General features: G+C 44.3%; 1 long non-coding RNA gene across 1 annotated transcript; it reads left to right on the forward strand.

Moving 5' to 3' along the window:
- The first annotated feature begins 7,632 nt into the window (after positions 1-7,632).
- On the forward strand, positions 7,633-14,734 carry LOC108790008. The gene is made up of 4 exons (XR_001941430.1): positions 7,633-7,667; positions 9,739-9,813; positions 12,290-12,329; positions 14,463-14,734. It is a non-coding gene; the product is annotated as an uncharacterized LOC108790008 (long non-coding RNA).
- Positions 14,735-17,656: the final 2,922 nt, after the last annotated feature.

Consider the following 17,656-nt stretch of genomic DNA (forward strand, 5'->3'; position numbering starts at 1 on the left):
AACATATATATATATATATATACATATATATATATATATATGTATATATATATATATATATATATCATAACTGAAGTGTAATGGACTTATTTGAAGATAAAATTACTGAAAATAATGCATGTTGTGGTCAATAATGGCAAAGTATATTTGGATTTGCGGTTAAATCTTCACTCTTACCATCATGGATATTTGCTAAAGACCATTAGCAGGTAACATTTGGCAGATCAGAGAAGGCTTATGTTTTAACATCCCAAATATTTGACACAGTCTCATTTGTTTAAATGTATTTTAGAGGAACTGTCTCTATTGTACCAACAGCAACCAAATATATTCAAACTTTTATTCTTGTTCTCTACTCTGGCAGTAAAGACCTTTTGGATATTGGTTGGGCATTACATTTTTTGGGGCTCACCCATGTAGATGAAAACCATGAAGCTTGTGTGGAGTTCTGGGGGTTAATAAAATGTGGGTGGTTCTATAGATGTAAATACATTATTCCTGTGCTTCAAATCCTGTATACTGTAGCCACTCCAGTAATAGGCTACAAAGGTATCCGTAGAACCCCCACTGCAAGTTTAAGGTGTTTAGATTCCCGGAGTTCTTCTTTATGTCTGACTAATGTGCAATAACGCTTAAAGTAGATTTAAACCCCCAAAAATAAATGTTATATATTGCAGCTTACCAGTCCTTAAATGTGACTATACCCGTAGGAGACTTTTGAGACACAGCTGACCTCCTGTGAACGTTGTACCACTTTGTTTTTGCTAGTTATTTTAGCCTAAAATGTTTTCTTCAAATAAATTAAGTTTGGTTCACATGCCTTCCTAATGATTGGGCAATTGGCTAAAAGAACACTAGACCTGTAGCAACTGTGACAAAGCAAAAGTCCCATATGTTCAAAATGCAAATCCCACCACATAGCATGCCGGCAGGCTTTATTAGATGGAAACATGGGCACCAATTAATGCCAAGACATGCCACATGTCCTGTTATAAAGGAAAACACCATCAATACTTCCAATGCAAAGCATGCACACATACATTTACAGACACTTATACATTTCAGCTTTAGCAAAAACAACTAATGCTACAGAATCGCAATTCACATCAATACATGTTTGTCACATAAAATAACTGTACTGAGCATATGAACCTAATTTCATTGTGTTTCTGAAGTGAGTTACAAATGTATAACCTGACTGCCTTTATGGCCAACATCATCATTCTTTGTAGCTACGTGCTGCAACATAATGAACACTTTATGAGCATTTCTGGTGTTGAAAAAGTATGGAAAAAGTAATGGAAGCAACATTGAAGGCAAAGTCCATCTTTTAGAACAAAATAATAACTGCAGACTTCTTCATCAAACAAAAAATGTGTCTTTATTATTAGAGATGCACCAATACCGGTATTTCCCATTAAGGAAGCCAGGCAGTATGTAATGACTCGCCACCTGGCTTTCTGATTGGCTGGGCAGCGTGTACTTTACTGATTAGCAGGGAAGCCGTCCCCATGCTTCTCGTCACTAGGTGACGAAAAAGCATGGAGCCGGCTTTCTGGCCAATCTGGAAACCGGGCGCTGTGTAATGATGCGGCGCCCGGCTTCCTGATTGGCCAGGAAGCTGGCTCCATGCTTCCTCATCATGATACGGCACCCGGCCTCCTGATTGGCCATCTTCCCGACCAATCAGGAAGCCGGGCAGCGAGTCATTACACGCTGTCCGGCTTTCTGATTGGCCGGGAAGTCGGCTCAATGCTCCCTCCTCACAAGTGACGAGAGAGCATTAAGTCGGCTTCCCGGCCAATGACTTGCTAGCTGGCTTCCTGATACCGGAAAGTATCGGGCTAGGCATCGGAGCATTTGGGCGAGGACGAGTACTCCCTCTAACAGCATACCTCAGCATGAACATTAAGTAACATGGAGGTAAGGAAGGAAGGAAGAATGAATGCACTACAAGTATGATGACGTCACATTGAGAAATGCAAGCCACTCAGTAGGGGTGGCTGACGGTTGTAGTTTTGAATGGTGACCTGATTTTTCCCCACTGCAATCACAGCAATACAACCTGGTCACATCACTGCCCCCAGCCTGTGACTGGACAGTAGACATGTAAACTTTGTTTCGTTCCGAATGCAAATTTGGACAACATTTTGTGAATTCGGACATTCAGATGCATCCGAATGTCCGGATTCCAATGAGGCCAAATGCATACGAATACAAATGTTCTTTTAACAACATTTCAGATTAGGGATGCACCGATACCGATACAAGCATCGAAAAAAACGAGTACCTGTGCCGCGTCCGCTATCTTCAGGGACCCGAAACCGCCGCACACAGGACCTCCATCGCGTCTTCAATGAAACAAGATGGCCGCGAACTCCTCCTCCAAGTCCTCAGTCATCTGCTCCATTCTGACCTCTTCTCCTGCAAGATCATCCTAATTTCGTTCAAAATTAAACTATATTGGACACCTGACTATTTTCTGGCCAATCAGAAAACCCCGTCTGAAACTAAAACAAAATTCCAAAAGATCTGAATCCAAACAACGAAACGAAATGGCGTTTGGACTCGAAAACCCAAAAGAAAGAAAAGTCCGAAACGAAACAAATTTTTTGCCGGCTTACATGCCTACTGGACAGTAAAGGAGCTTCAGCTTCATGTATGGTTGGCTTACCACCGCCAATACCAGTTGAGCATGTCCTACTTTCAGTTATTATAGACTTAGAATATACAAAGGCAATAAAACCCAAATCTGCAACATGACCATAAGCTGAATTATTTCTCTATAATGATCTTATGCTTTCATTGAAAACAAAGCAAGTATTGTAATGAGTTTCAGTTAAGAGCATTTTCTTTTGTATACGGAAGACGTCAAAAATCCAAAATGTTATTTTTCTCAGCAGACGGAAGCTGCCAACTGCAAGCAAAGCTTAATTCCACCCAAAAGTGTCCGTTTGGTCCAAATCCACAGCGAGAACTGCTGTCTCAGCCCAGTTCCAGCTTAAGCTACCACATGTCTTCAATCGCTCAAGCATATTTAGGCCTAAAAAGATTATCTTTTGCAGAAGATGACAGACTGTCTTCCATACTTAATCTCCAATGGATTAGTTTAATTAGGATAGAAAACATTTGACAATGATCCAGAAAGGGAGGAATAGAACTCTCTAAATAGTAACACACAGAAAGCAGCATGTGACTCGTATAATCAGCTGAAACGTGTTAAACAGTTTTTACAATGCACAATGAGAAAGGTATAACGTTCCCTCTTTAGGAGACTTCCTATGACAATAACCTCTGGATTTCCTTCCATTATAGATAGGAATGAAAGAAGTTGAGTGCTCATCCCTAGCAACTGGTTGCATTATCTGACTGTATCCCAATCTAGGCAGTAAAACCAGTTATACAGGTGTTCTCTACACTTTTCGCCACCTGGGCGGAGGGGTGGGTACTGGTGGCTGCGCATGTTATAGGGGGGGTGGGAGGTGGTAGCAGGTGTGGTAGCAGGTGCGGCAGCGCACATCGGGGGGTGCAGAGGGGGTGACCGGTACCTCTACCAGGGGTGTAACTAGAAATCACAGGGCCCCATAGCAAAATTGTGTATGGGGCCCTGTGATTTCTAGTTACGCCCACCTGATATCCCAAACAGCCCACCTGAGAGTGGCCCTGCAGAGCCCACCATAGACTCTAATGGTACCCCAAACGCAGCCAGCAAAACATGCAATTTTGCTTCACGTTTGCACGTGTGAAAACGCGCAAGCAAGAAACGCCAAATGCAAAAAATGCTCCACAGACATGTGCGCAAATGTGTATGTGCACGAATGCGTGCAAACGGGACGAGCGTTCCCGTGACATGCAGGTGTGAACTGGGCCTTATAGGTTCCACCTGCTGGCACCTGCGTGGTGATTGAAAAATTGGGAGAAATGTCCCCTGGTGCAGCGCTAACACTGAGGTGAGGGTGTGGGAGTAAGGGTTAGAGTGCTTGGTGTGCGGCTTCTTAGAAATACGGACCGGGGTGTCCGACGTTTGCTAATTAGGAAAAAACAATACATAAATACCCACTTAACCAGATTATTTTGCAAGCTTCCATCTGTTCCCTCACCATTGTGCTTACACACACTGTTTTTCACACACTTGGTTCCCCCATTCTCACGGTCCATTGATCAGTCCTTCTTTTTTTCTCTCCACCCTGACAGCATTCGTTTATTCAGTGGTATTGTGACGGCGAGTGTACCTCCCCACACTCTCCGTCGTCCAGCTCTATTCATAAAAATACATATAAAAAAATGAAAAAGTTTATAAAAAAATTAAATATTTAAAAAATGTGAAAAAGTTCAAATTAAAAAATTTTTGGTTTCGGCCTGACATTTTTTTTATTTCGGTTTCGTTTCGGTTTTGACATTTTCATTTCGGTGCACCTCTAGAAAATACACTTCATAAATAAATCATAGTATTCCACCCTGCGATCAGGTTAGTCTCGGACATCTGAATGAGTCAGAGGCATAGCAAAGCCAACGAATCCAGGTGATAAGTAGTGTGAATGCATGCCCATCTAAACGCATGATCATCACAATTCAACAATGAACACTCAATGACGTCTCTGTGTAAACACTCTGCCATGCACGCATGATAGAAGAAAAGGTAAATAATAATAAAATAACAAAGCGCATGAGCATATAAGTGTAGACCAGGGGTAGGCAACCCGGGCTCTTCAGCTTTTGTGGAACTACAAGTCCCATGAGGCATTGCAGGACTCTGACAACCACAGGCATGACTCCCACATAGGGTTGCCACCTTTCCTTCAAGCGAAACCCGAACACTCTAGCAACACGCTGAAATTTTTTTTTAGATTGAGTCACGACTTATTCATATGTAAATATCACAGTTGAGACTATTTTCAGTGGGGGTCCACTAGCCCCATCTTAATTTTGGTTGCCCCTGTCTGCCTGACATCTTGTGTCTGGGTTTCTGCTGCCATGAAACCCGGGCACAGCATTCAAAACCCGGACTGTCCCTACTCCCACAGGCATGGGCATGATGGGATTTGGAGTGTTAAGGTTGCCTACCCCTGCTGTAAACCATGGGCAGGAAACCTTGGCACTCCAGCTGTTGTGGAACTACAAGTCCTATGAGGCATTGCAAGACTCTGACAATCACAGTCATGACTCCTGGAAGCAGAGGTATGACGGAAGATGTCGTTTCAGCACAGCTGGAGTGCCATGGGTGCCTACCCCTGATGTAAACCATGGCAAGGAAACCTTAGCACTCCAGCTGTTGTGGAACTACAAGTCCCATGATCCATTGCAAGACTCTGACAGCCACAGTCATGAGCCTTGGAGGCAGACACATGATGGAAATTGTAGTTTCATCACAGCTGGAGCTGCTGTAAACCATGGACAGGAAACCAGGCATGGCTCCTATAGGCAGAAGGATGATAACATTTGTATCTTCAGCACAGCTGGAATGGCCAGGTTGCCTACTTCTGCTTTAAACTGCAATACACAACTGTTTGACTTCCCCTATACTCAGTAGCGAGCCGCAGGGGCAGTTGGCACTTGTAGTTTATTTCCAGGACGTCTCCTATCAGGCAGATAACATGTCTAGGTTGTACAGAACTTCAACTCCCAGCAGGCCGTTCGGCCCCGCCTCTTCCCTCCGTGACAGTCCTGTGGAGGGAAATTCAGACTAGAGAGAGGAGAAGATGAGTGCCCTGCGGAGGTGAGAGATGAGTATTCATCATTATACGTATATTATACACAGTGGTGTATGACGCTGAGGGCTCGTCATAGACTGTGAGTCTATAGAGTTACTTCCTGGGCTCTGATATATGTGATATCTGTGTACATGTCAGGTCATTGTGTGATCTGTATATACAGTGTGATGCTATAGAGTTATTGCCTGGGCTCTGATATAGTGTATGTGATATCTCTGTACATGTCAGGTCATTGTGTGATTTTATATGAGGGGGTAGGCAACCTTGGCACTCCATGGAACTACAAGTCCCATGAGGCATTGCAAGTCTCTGCCAGTCACAGGCTTGACTCCCAGAGGCAGAAGCAGGATGGAATTTGTAGTTTCATCACAGCTGGAGTGTCCAGGTTGCCTACACCTGTCCTATAGGTAAACTTCCTGGTCACTGGCCCGTATCTACTAACCTGTGATGCAGTGTGTTCGTTTTGCCCTGCTAAACTATGGCTGCTGTGCGCTTTGTGATGAGGTCATCAAGTGTGATGTGGCTAAAAAGGTTCATGGACAGAGAGAAATAGATCTCTATGTACAGCGCACAGACTGTGAGTTCCTGCAGCCTCCCCATAGGGATTACTATAATTAATTCATGTTCCTGTTTGGAGAATAACTAACGTTTGATGGTTCACAGGATGTTGTTACCTGTTCTAGTCAAGGAGTAGGCAACTTAGGCACGTCAACCTTTGTGGAACTACAAGTCCAACGGCTCCGAGTCCTGGCTGCTATTACAGCTGGGAGTCAGTTTACATGTGTACAGCTGCCTGTTGGCTTTACACTAGAAGTGATTCCGATGGATGTGAAGCTGCCTGACATTTGCATCCCTCTGTCCCACACCCCAAGGCCACAAGAGGGGCACCGGCATCACCGATCCCCTCCCTGCTAAATGAACCCGCAATGATTTCGGCTCTTCTGGTTGCTCAGCTGTCATTGATCAGCTTCAGTGGGCTGCAGCGGTGACATTAGGGGTCTAATAGACTGTAATCAAGTTCCAAAGAGGTCCCCACCGCACTCCTTACTGCTATGTCCCTTTTAAGGTGGGTGCTGCAGTGATAGTGGATGGCGCCAATTCAAATCCAAGTAGTAAAATATATCACCAGCACACCGAAGTAAAATCTTCAACGAGTGCTCATTTTATTGATGTACACACATCTCGTCCCAAAGCAACGCTTTGGGGCCACTCAGGGTCCCTTCATCAGGTATGACCATGGTCAAGCAACGCTTTGGGGCCACTCAGGGTCCCTTCATCAGGTATGACCATGGTCAAGCAACGCTTTGGGGCCACTCAGGGTCCCTTCATCAGGTATGACCATGGTCAAGCAATGTTTTGTGGCTACTGATGAAGGCACCCTGTGTGGCCCTAAAACATTGCTTTGTGACGAGATGTGTGTACATCAATAAAATGGCCACTCGCGGAAGTAATCCTCGGGCCTAAAATGTGGATTATAACGTCTATTGGCTGTACACAGGTATATGCCAGACTTGCATAAAAAACATTCACGTGTCCAGACCCAGACGCACAACCCTGAACGCATGAAAGTATCTTCACACATCTCTATTACAACCGATCTTGGGATCTGCCAGCACAGCACACACAGGGTTCATTATGGTAAACGGTAACTCCCCAGCCCCCTCCTACACGTTACATAGAAAGGGGAAAACCTCCGTTTTGTAGTTTTCAGAAAAGCAGCAATTTTTACTTATTTCTACTATGCGGATGGGAACTTGTAATAAATATAAAGTAGGTTTTATCCCAATTTGGAAATAAACTTTAAAGTCCATTCCATGACAATTAGAAACCGCTTCTGATAATCTATTACCCAAAATATTTCTATTTACAATTCCTTGTAGAAAATCTGATTTGTTGCAAACTCCATCAAGCAATGCGGGACAGAAGGAACCGACCGGAGAGAGCGCACAGCTCCAGGTAGATAAGATTTCCTATGTCAGTGTGCTCTATGATGCCGTGTTCTGGCCTGGAAAGGACTGCAGCAGTTCACAATGGGATGTTGCCTGTGGGGGAACATTAGGTAAGGGTAAGTGAGAGATTTTGGATAGCCATACACAGGGAGGTCTGTCGTGCACACTGGGACCTGTATATGTGTGTTTTTAATTTTTTACATGACCATTGGTTTGATAACTTGCTGAACAATACATTATAGGGTCACTTAAAGCAAAACTCCAAGCAAAAGTGGCCCCCCCCCCCCCACTGCAGCAGTCTAAGGATCCTTAAGTCATTACATTCTACACAATGTGCGTAGGACATGAGGACGCCGAAGGACATACTTTCTCTGTAGCGGAGGAGGAGAGAGGCTTTCAGGGATCGGAGGAGCAGCCATCCAGCTCTGCGGGTCGGATGAGTATAACTTTATTTTAGCACCTAGGCAAGAAACAAAAGCATTTAACCCGTTCATTGCAAGGGTAGCCCCACTGCAAGGGTTAAAAACCCTTTTGCCTGGAGTTCTACTTTAAGCCAGCTATACACTGCGAAATTCATTCAGCGGTGGCACTGTGTGGACAGCCTTCTATCCGGCGTCCTTTAACCTTCATGGCGGTAATCCAGAGTGTGGCTCGGGGTTACCGCTTTTGGTAAGCAAAATTTACCCCCGAGCCACACTCTGGATTACCGCCATGAAGGTACACTCGGGCGTCTTCCGTGTTCCTTCCCTGCGAGCGCCGGCATTGCAGGGGGGCAGAACCGGCGAGAAATTCAAAAGAAAAAATACTGAGATAATCATACCGCCAGGGGGGTTAATCAGAAAATCACAAGGGAAGGTTTTTTTTATGTGCCGGGAGTTCTTCTTAAGATCCTCATCAAACCATATTTGCTCAGTTCAAAGATAAGACCAAATACCTTTTCTGTCCTGTCCCTTAGCAAAGTAATACTGTGATAAGCCAGAGCCAAGGGTCACTTTGGTACAAAATAACTGCAACATTACACAGGCAAATAAGTGAAGGGAATATGGATCAGGTAGTTTTATGCAGTGCAGCTTGTTACATAGCCCAGGTCTCTAAAATATATTTGATTAGTAACTAGGGACGCACCGATACGGATACTAGTATCCATGCCGATACCGAGTATTTAGGCGAGCACTCATACTCGCTCAAATGCTCCGATACCACGAGGGAACATGGAGCAGGCTTCCCGGCAAATCGGGAAGCCGGGCCGTGGGTAATGACTTGCGGCCCGGCTCCACGATTGCCCAGCTTCCTGATTGGCCCAGGAGCCAGCTCCATGCTGATTGGCTGGGATGCCGGCATCCCGGCCAATCTGCATGGAGGCGGCCGAGCAGCCGACTCAATGCTGGTTGGCTGGGAAGGCGGCTTCCCAGCCATGCAGCATGGAGGCGGCCAAACAGCATGTTGCCGGCTTCCTAGCCAATCAGGAAGCCAGGCAGCAGGTAATTGCCCACCTTCCGGTTTCCTCATTGGCCAGGAAGCCTGGCTCCATGCTGATTGGCTGGAATGCCGGCATCCTGGCCAATCGGCATCCTGGCCAAACAGTCGATTCGATGCTGGTTGGCTGGGAAGGCGGCTTCCCTGCCATGCAGCATGGAGCTGGCCAAACAGCATGTTGCCGGCTTCCTGTCCAATCAGGAAGCCGGGCAGGGGGTAATGACTCACCTCCCGGCTTCCTGATTGGCCGGAAAGCCGGCTCCGTGTTGATTGGGATGCCGGCTTTCTGGCCAATCAGCATCAAGCCAGCCAAACAGCACAGAGCCAGGTTCCCGGGCAATCAAGAAGCCGTGCAGCGGGTAATGACACGATGCCCGGCTTCCTAATTGCCTGGGAAGCTGGCTCTGTGCTACTGGAAGTACCGGTATCGGTGCATCCCTATTACCGGTAGTAACCACTAACATTGCACCCGTTATTAATATTGTTATTGCTATTAAAAAATGGATCACATACCAGTTTGTCTTAATGTCGGCCGATGGTTGCTTTTTGTTGTAGAATTCTGCTTAAAACAGTTTCAATCTCTCATTTATTTCCACAAACAGCAGGAGCTTGAGACTCTGAAACAGGTTCACTCATCCATCAAAGCATTGAACCATATGACTGATACACTGTATAAGGTAAATACCATACAATGCTCTTCATGTAATATTGAGCTGTCCTCAGCTCAAATACTGAATCACAACTATTCTTTCATTTGTGTGTGCTTACCTAGGAAGTATGGCAATTCCAGGCCCAGATCTAAATCAATATAGGTAGATCGATCGAGGAAAGAGTAAACTGAAGATCACTTGGTGAATTTAAAGTGGACCTGAGCCCAGACTGTGGACAACAAGCAGCAAAGGGCTTTAAGAGCCACCCCATACTTCTCTATCTACATGTACTGTGGAGTAATTATTCCTCAGAGATCACAACAAACATTTTAAAGCAGTGGTGGGTAACTCCAGCCCTCCAGCTTTTGTGGTACTACAAGTCCCATGAGGCATTGCAAGACAGTTACAGGCATGACTCCCAGAGACGGAAGCATGTTGGGATTTGTAGTTAAACCACAGCTAGAGGGCTGGCGTTACCCATCCCTGCTCTAAAGTCAGGTTTCAGTTGGTTTCTAATACCTTATTTACATTAGTGGGCTGGCAGGCTGCCCACTGTCATACCCTCCTAACCCCTCTCCTGTATATACTGTCCGCTATGACCTTTCCTTATTGTTTGTTAGATCCCCAACTCTTCCCATTCGGTAACAGTACACGGTTTTGCTGCTAGAAAATAACGGGGAAAGAAAGTTGAGATTTCAGTGTAAATATATAGATTTTGCTGAGCGGGCTGTAGTTACTTCTCTGACCACAAGAGGGCGAACATTCTCTTTACTTTTCTGTATGGGAGAAATCTTTCAGTCTTTCGCAAACTCCAGCTGATCAGTTCCACTTCGCACACGTCTGGAGAGAGGACAGGGAAACACAGACACCTTTCATTATTTTTTTTCCTCATGTCCACTTTATTTTCCTCCAAATAAAACACATGGCTGCAGGTTATTCTAGTTATGATAAATTCCACCTGTGCAATTACACAGTGATAACTGTCAGATTCATCAAAGCGAATTGCTGCATTTTTTCTCTTTGTTAATCCATAATCTTTAGTGGCTCGCAAACAAAGCGTGTCCAATATGCACTTATGTGTCCAGAAAATATACGGAACATTCCGGGGAATTATAAGCAAAGAAAAGCTGCATAAATATAGAGCAGCAGAAAATAAAATATAAAATAAAATAGACAAAACCCTGCAGACATTTTTCTATAAACGCCCAGTTACCACGTGCAGTTTGTTTTGCATCTTGTTTCGCCTTGTGTTTAAAGTGACATTAAAGTCACAATCCCCCCCCCATGCTGCTTTAAGGACCTTTCTTAAATGATGCCTCTTGATCCGATCTTCTTCCTTCCACTTGTATTGAGAAGTCCCTCCAGTGCTGGTGCCGGTTTCTGATCCAGCGCTGGCTCCTCCAGTCCCACAGTGTCTGTCCGATGTGCACGCCATTTACCTCCACTGTGTCTCTCCTCCTCTCCCCAATGATGATCTCTACTGCGCATGTACCCGCTCACATCCTCAAGAAGCTTCAGATCTTCAGCCTGGAGGTAGCGGTGGAGACACAAATAATTACCTTTTTTTTTTTTAATTTATTTTTTTACTGTGTTTGCCTATATCTACTGCTTGCTAGTAGTAGACATATGAAAAAAATACTTTAAGTGCTGAAAGCTGTGCTTGTCACAAAGCATTGTAACTATATGACCAGCAAAGTAACATATAGCATTTCATTTTGTTTTTTTATAGTGGGGGGGAGGTCCAACCCACCCATTGGTGTGCAATAAGCAAAGGCATCCAATCACAGATAACCTTACTGGTTGCGATGGATAATTGTGTCAATAGATAAGCTAATTTGCTTACCGTTACTTGTTCTTAAAGTAGTATTCAATGCTCAAACGTTTTTTCAATTTGAAATCCAGATCAAACAATTATACATTCCCCAGCCAAGAATTGGCTTCAGGGAAGCGCGACTTCACTGAATTTCCTGTCCAGTACAAGATCACAAGGAACAGCAGTCTCCAGCAACTGTTCGACTAGCTTGGAGAAGGCGCTTGCCTTGCTGTGTCTGTGCAGACACACACAGCTTACCACCACACACAAGGGTGGCTCCATAGGACCCTGCAAGGGAAAGGAGCCACCCTAAAACAGGAAGTCAGGACAAGTGCTCAGGGGACCAGCTGATTCTGCAGGAAACTAGAACTTTTGAACATCAAGGAGCAGCATCCATTGCAAGTGATTTCATCAGCATTTGAAATATCTTTAAAACATTTTGGCATCCCAGCGCACCTAGCCATGCATGTGCGTTGCATCGCACCACAACGCATGGTAACCTATTACCATGTGGTGTGGTGAGAGTTGATTAAAAAAAAGGGTGCACACACTTCTTTCAGTGCGATTTTAGTTGTGGTTGGCACCTTATTGCAGAGGTGTGATTGAGGTTATAGTCCTCTGCCATAGTATTTTCTACTCCACTGTTTCAGATTGTTATTTATAGCGATGTGTTCTGTATTTATATTGCAGATGTTGGAAGTGGTCGTTAAAAACAGTAATGACCTCAAAGGTTAGTATTGCCTTTTTGTTTTTTTTTGTGTTATTCTTAAATATCTATCTTATTGCTCATCCAGGAGTACTGGAAAACATCCTTCTCACCCAGGTTTTGGTGGAGGAGAGGTAGGACAAGGAAAGTATAGCGCATGCCCATAACATGCCCAGTTCCCATTCCTTGCTAGTCAGCTTTAGCTAGAAGTAGATATATGCAAAAATATAAAACAAAACAAAAACTTTTTAAAAGGGTTAAAACTTACCTGCATCTCCGCCGCGCGCTCCCGTCCGAACATCTGAAGATTCTCGGGCAGCTGCAAAGGATCTTGGGGCGGGCGCATGCGCAGTTCAGATCTTCAGCCGGGAGACGAGGACAGACGCAAGGTAAGTCAATGCAGGCAACATGCACCCGCACAGACTCTGTGGGACAGGAAGTGCTAGTTAAGAGGGAGGAGTCAGTGCTGGATCTGAGACCAGCACCAGCGCTGGAGGGACTCCTGAAAACTACAGGAAAGAAGAAGATGATCGGATCAAGAGGCAGCATTTAAGGGCATTTAAGGTAAGTCCCTACACCAACATGGGGGGGGGGGAGAATTTATCCTTTAATGTCACTTTAACCCCTTCACCGTCTGCTTTCCAAAAAGGGGTTATTTTGGGGGGTGTTCGTACTGTCCTGACATTTTTATTTGATATGTTTTTCTAACAGAAAGTAAGGGAAAGTTATTCTTTTTCTTTTTTCCTTTTATATAGCAAAAATTGTGGTTAAAAAATACAACCAAAAGAAACCTCTATATGTCTCAAAATTATCTCAAATTCATTTGGTTGCAGTGTTGTGTGACAGAGCAATTCTTTCAAATGTTCACAGCCCTGAAAACTTGAAAAATGGCCTGGTAATGAAAGGGGGTGTAACATGCCGGTACTGAAGCGGTTATTATTTTAAATAGTGCTATTTGAATGACATAAAATCTGCTTTCATAATAACTTCAGAAATAAGGATGTAGGTTGGAGTGCACATCTTATGTTCCAGTCATACACTGCTGCTCTGCAAATAGCTGCCACCTTAAGCAGTTTTACTGCCCTTCCATGGTGCTGGTGGGCTACCTGCCAGCTCCATGGAAATGAATGTCGCTTATTCAGTTTACCTCCAACTAGGCCTGTTCTACCTCCCACCCTTTGTCATGCTTCAGAAGCTGTGGCTCCTGATGTGATGGTAGGACTCTGATGTAAAGGGGGCCTCTGATATGAAGGATAGTTCCTGATGTATAAGGGAACTCTGAGGGGAAAGGGGGAATTCTGATGGAAAGGGAGGCTCTGATGTGAAGTGGGAACCCTACTTTTTTGTGGTCCACCCTTAAAGGAGAATTATGAGGTGAATGCTTTTCACTCAGCCTCATAATCTGAGCCGACCTGTGACAATGAGACTGTCACAGGTCGGCTCAGTAGATCGGGAAGTGAGCGAACACATACCGGCGTTCGCTCACTTCTCGATCCTGTCACTGCAGAGAGCCGTGACAGGGGAGTGACTGGATTCTCCCCTCCCCTGTCCGATCCTCCAGCGCTGACTGGGGGCGGGTACAGCTGGCTCTGCCTCTAGATAGGCACAGCCAGCTGCCACTCACGCAGCTGGGCGGATCGCGGCATAATTGTCAGGCTCCGTTTCAGCTGCGGGGTCTCAGTATACCGCGAGCTGTAGCTTGCTAGATACTGAGCTTTGGGTAATGGGAGGACGTTAGTTTGTGTCCTCCCGTTACCCTTCGGAGAACTATGGGGAAAAGCCCTAACCCCATAGTTCTCCTTTAAAATCCACACTGGAGCCTATCTGGGATAAGGGTCTGGTATAGATTTCGGGAAACCCACATGTGTCTTTTTGTTTTGTTACTGGGGTGCCTTGAGGTTATGCATACTGTAAAGGGTGTTGTGACTGAAAAATGGCTGAGAAATGCCGGTCTCATCTATAAATGTCCGCTGTAGTTTATTCCATTGTATTTAGGGTGTTCAACCTACAGGCCTCCTTTCCCCCCATCAGGCTCTTATGGTAATTGGCTGGCAGGAACATACCATACCTACTGTCTATGATTCTGTTCTCTATTCATTTTCAAGGATCATGGTTTCTAAAATAAGTTTTTTGTTTTTGTTTTTTTTTCATTTTCAGGTTTGAATGAAGGCTGGCAAATATTCTTTGGACAAAAATGAATTCTTCGCATTTACCTCTAAACTGGCCAAATGGAAGAGCACAGTACGGGGCTTGGTCCTTTTACAACAGACTAGGAAAAAATACTGTCCCAGTCATCTCTTAGCTATGCCGCCCTACCACACAATGCTTGTGCCTCTCAGTAGATTTCTGATGCTTCTGCATGGAGGAACATTGCAGTGTGTGTTTACTGTGTGTATAGGGGTTCAGGGGCTGTTGGGGTTCACCAGAGCAGAATTAGGAAATCACCTAGTTATGCCATTTGTGTAATGTGTTTCCTAAGAAAACAAGAGCTGGATTAATGTCAGCATCCAGGTAACCAGTGCAGAACATTCCTATGACTTTCCTATTGGAAATGTATGTTACCTGTTAAATGATATCTAAGCCCAAAAAGAAATGGTAATATACTGCAACTTCCCATTCCTTAGGTGTCCACCTGGTAAATCTGTGAATGACACACTTCCTGTCCCTGGATGGCTACGTTCACTCCTCCCCATATCTATGGAGGGAGCCAGGGTTGTCACCTAGACTGCTGTGCTGATTAGACCACAAAGAGGTTGTCATCTCTTAATCTCTATTACACGAGGGCAGGGAATTACTAGAAAAGATTATTTGTGCTTTCAGTACTTCTCACAGGACATGATACGGATGCATTTCTCGCAACATCAATAAATATTTTCTGTACTTCTTGAAAATGTTATTGGCCTGAAATAAAGAAAACGCAGCCATCATATCTAAGGACTGCTAAGCTGCAATAACAAATATTTGTTCTTGGGTTTAGAAATCATTTAGCAATGCCTATTGGGTATTAGAGTGCAGTAACTGGCTAATAGCTTTTGTGTTACATATTCATCATTCTATAATCTCTTTGTATCTCATACAATACCGCCAGTTAGGTTTAGAACTAAGTTGTATACTATGCATTTTATATTAAAACATTATCGAGTTTGCCTCTTCTGCATGATTTTTCTTCAGCCGTAGCTTAGGTTTGGCTCTCTTCAGCCGCCGGTACAGCAGTCAAAGGCGGTTGAGCCAAAGGCATGTGCTTCGGCTCCACTGAGCCAAGTGACAGCCGAAGCGGGGCGAAGGCCTGCCGAAGCCTCAAATGACAGCTGGGCTGAGCGTGCCGTGATCTCACGACTCTCTCCACCCTGTTGTAATGACAGATCAGCGTCCCCAAATGACCTGGGGACACTGATCTGTCATTAAACCATAACTGGGCGGAGCCTGCCGTGACATCACGGCCGGCTCCTCCCAGTTGTTATTCGCCGGGACCTGCTAGAAGACTAGCAAGTGCCGGCAAATGGGAAACAGTTGAGCGGAGCTAGCTATTACTGCCAGCTCTGCCCAATTGTTTTTTTTTTTCTTTTTTAAAAGATCTTTATTTTTTAATTTTACTATTTGTTTACATTTTAAAAATCTTTTTCCAACCTTTCCCCCCCACTTATTTGCTTTTCTGCTCGGTACCATTGAGGTCACTGCTGTTCGGAGAATAGGAGCGAATGGTGAGCTGCCGGAACTTCGGCTCAGCTGATCCAGATGTTGGATCGGCTCTGCACTTGAGTCCCTCTGCACTTCGGCTCAGCTGAGCATGTTCAGCTGACCAAAGGCAGCCGTATAGAGCCGATGTTTGGCTCTGTTTACTTCGGCTCGGTTATTCACTAGGCTGCCTTTGGCAGCTTTGTGAATAACCCTATATGTAACCTATGGGTCAGGACTTTTGTATCCTAAGTACATTTCTGGGACACCCTCACTCATTAGATTTGCATGTATATGGTTGGCATAGGCTAGATATACAATGGTAACACTCACTGGACCATGATCTGGTTGAAAAATATATTTCATACACAGGCTCGCCTATATCACAGTGTATACAGGTTGTGAATAATGGTGGCCATACACTGTGAATTTTGACTGGGTTCTTGATGAACCGGCCTAAATGCGTACAGTGGGTGATGTCTTTCAGCCGGTGTCCCTCGTTCAGCTGATCGAAAGAGATGGTCGGAAAATCTTTGAACGAACAGAGTCCACAGCCAATGAGCTGCTGGCTATTTTTGGGTATTCTAACAGCAGCTGGCAGCTGCTTTCACAATACACTGGAGACAGCAGGAGATTTCCTGATCAACACTTGTAATGGAGGAATCTTCTATTTTTTCATTCAGCCTGCAGGTTGAATGAAAAAAACAATAGAAAAGTGTATGGCCAACTTAAGGAAATAATTTTTTTGCTGGGTCAACAATGACTAAGTAAGGAGAAAGACAATGAAAAGATGATTAACCTTTGCACACAGAAAGGGCTCTTTGCTGTAACAGCCAAGTAGCCTTCGGAAACGCGCGACGGTCGTGTGACTTTTTTACCGCGAATCGCGACAGACGCGCATATGCAATACGCCTAGGTGTGAACGAGACCTAAGAGCGGTGAAAATGCAGAACATATACAGATTCCGGACCCCACTGCCATAAATACTATTGTAAGAGGTCCATTAGTAAAATAGACCGCAGATAAGAGTCTATATATTATACATAGACATCTAAAAAGCTTGTATGAATGGGTCCTAAATTGACATCTCTTTTCTGCTATCAATGTAACGCTAATATAATAAACATTTATATATATATATATAACACAAATCTTTATTCAATATAACATTAAGACACTTGAAAAATGCTAGGCAGGTCGCTGCACCAGTCATATCACAAATTCTGAGAGTAGATAATATGTCCTCAAAAATATACAAGTATAACTAGCTAAAGTGACAGTGCTGATAGCCACACCCCCCTCAACATGTTTTCATCCCACTAGTGCAAGAATTAGATTTGACATGACAGTGACAACTCTGCTCTGAATTCAGGCGCAGTGCAGCATTGTTGCCACCCCATCACATTAAGCTGCACTAGGATGGACTTCACACAATGAACTAGTATTTGTGGTACATTGCAGGGGGATGAAGAGGAAATTGTAATTGCAGATCCACTTATAATTAAGTGCTGCTGTACCTATTTTATTGTTAATAGGCCATAGTTCTACTTTAATAATAATGGGAAATAGCACTGTAGAGTGTTGACTAATGGAGTTTTTTGGGGGGATCAAGAAAGAATGTTTTTTCCCTGTTGGATCATGATTTATATATTTTTTTAATTTTTGTTCTTCCTCTA

The sequence above is a fragment of the Nanorana parkeri genome, unplaced genomic scaffold, assembly GCF_000935625.1.
Source record: "Nanorana parkeri isolate BGI_ZX_2015 unplaced genomic scaffold, ASM93562v1 scaffold436, whole genome shotgun sequence".
NCBI classification, from domain to species: domain Eukaryota; kingdom Metazoa; phylum Chordata; class Amphibia; order Anura; family Dicroglossidae; genus Nanorana; species Nanorana parkeri.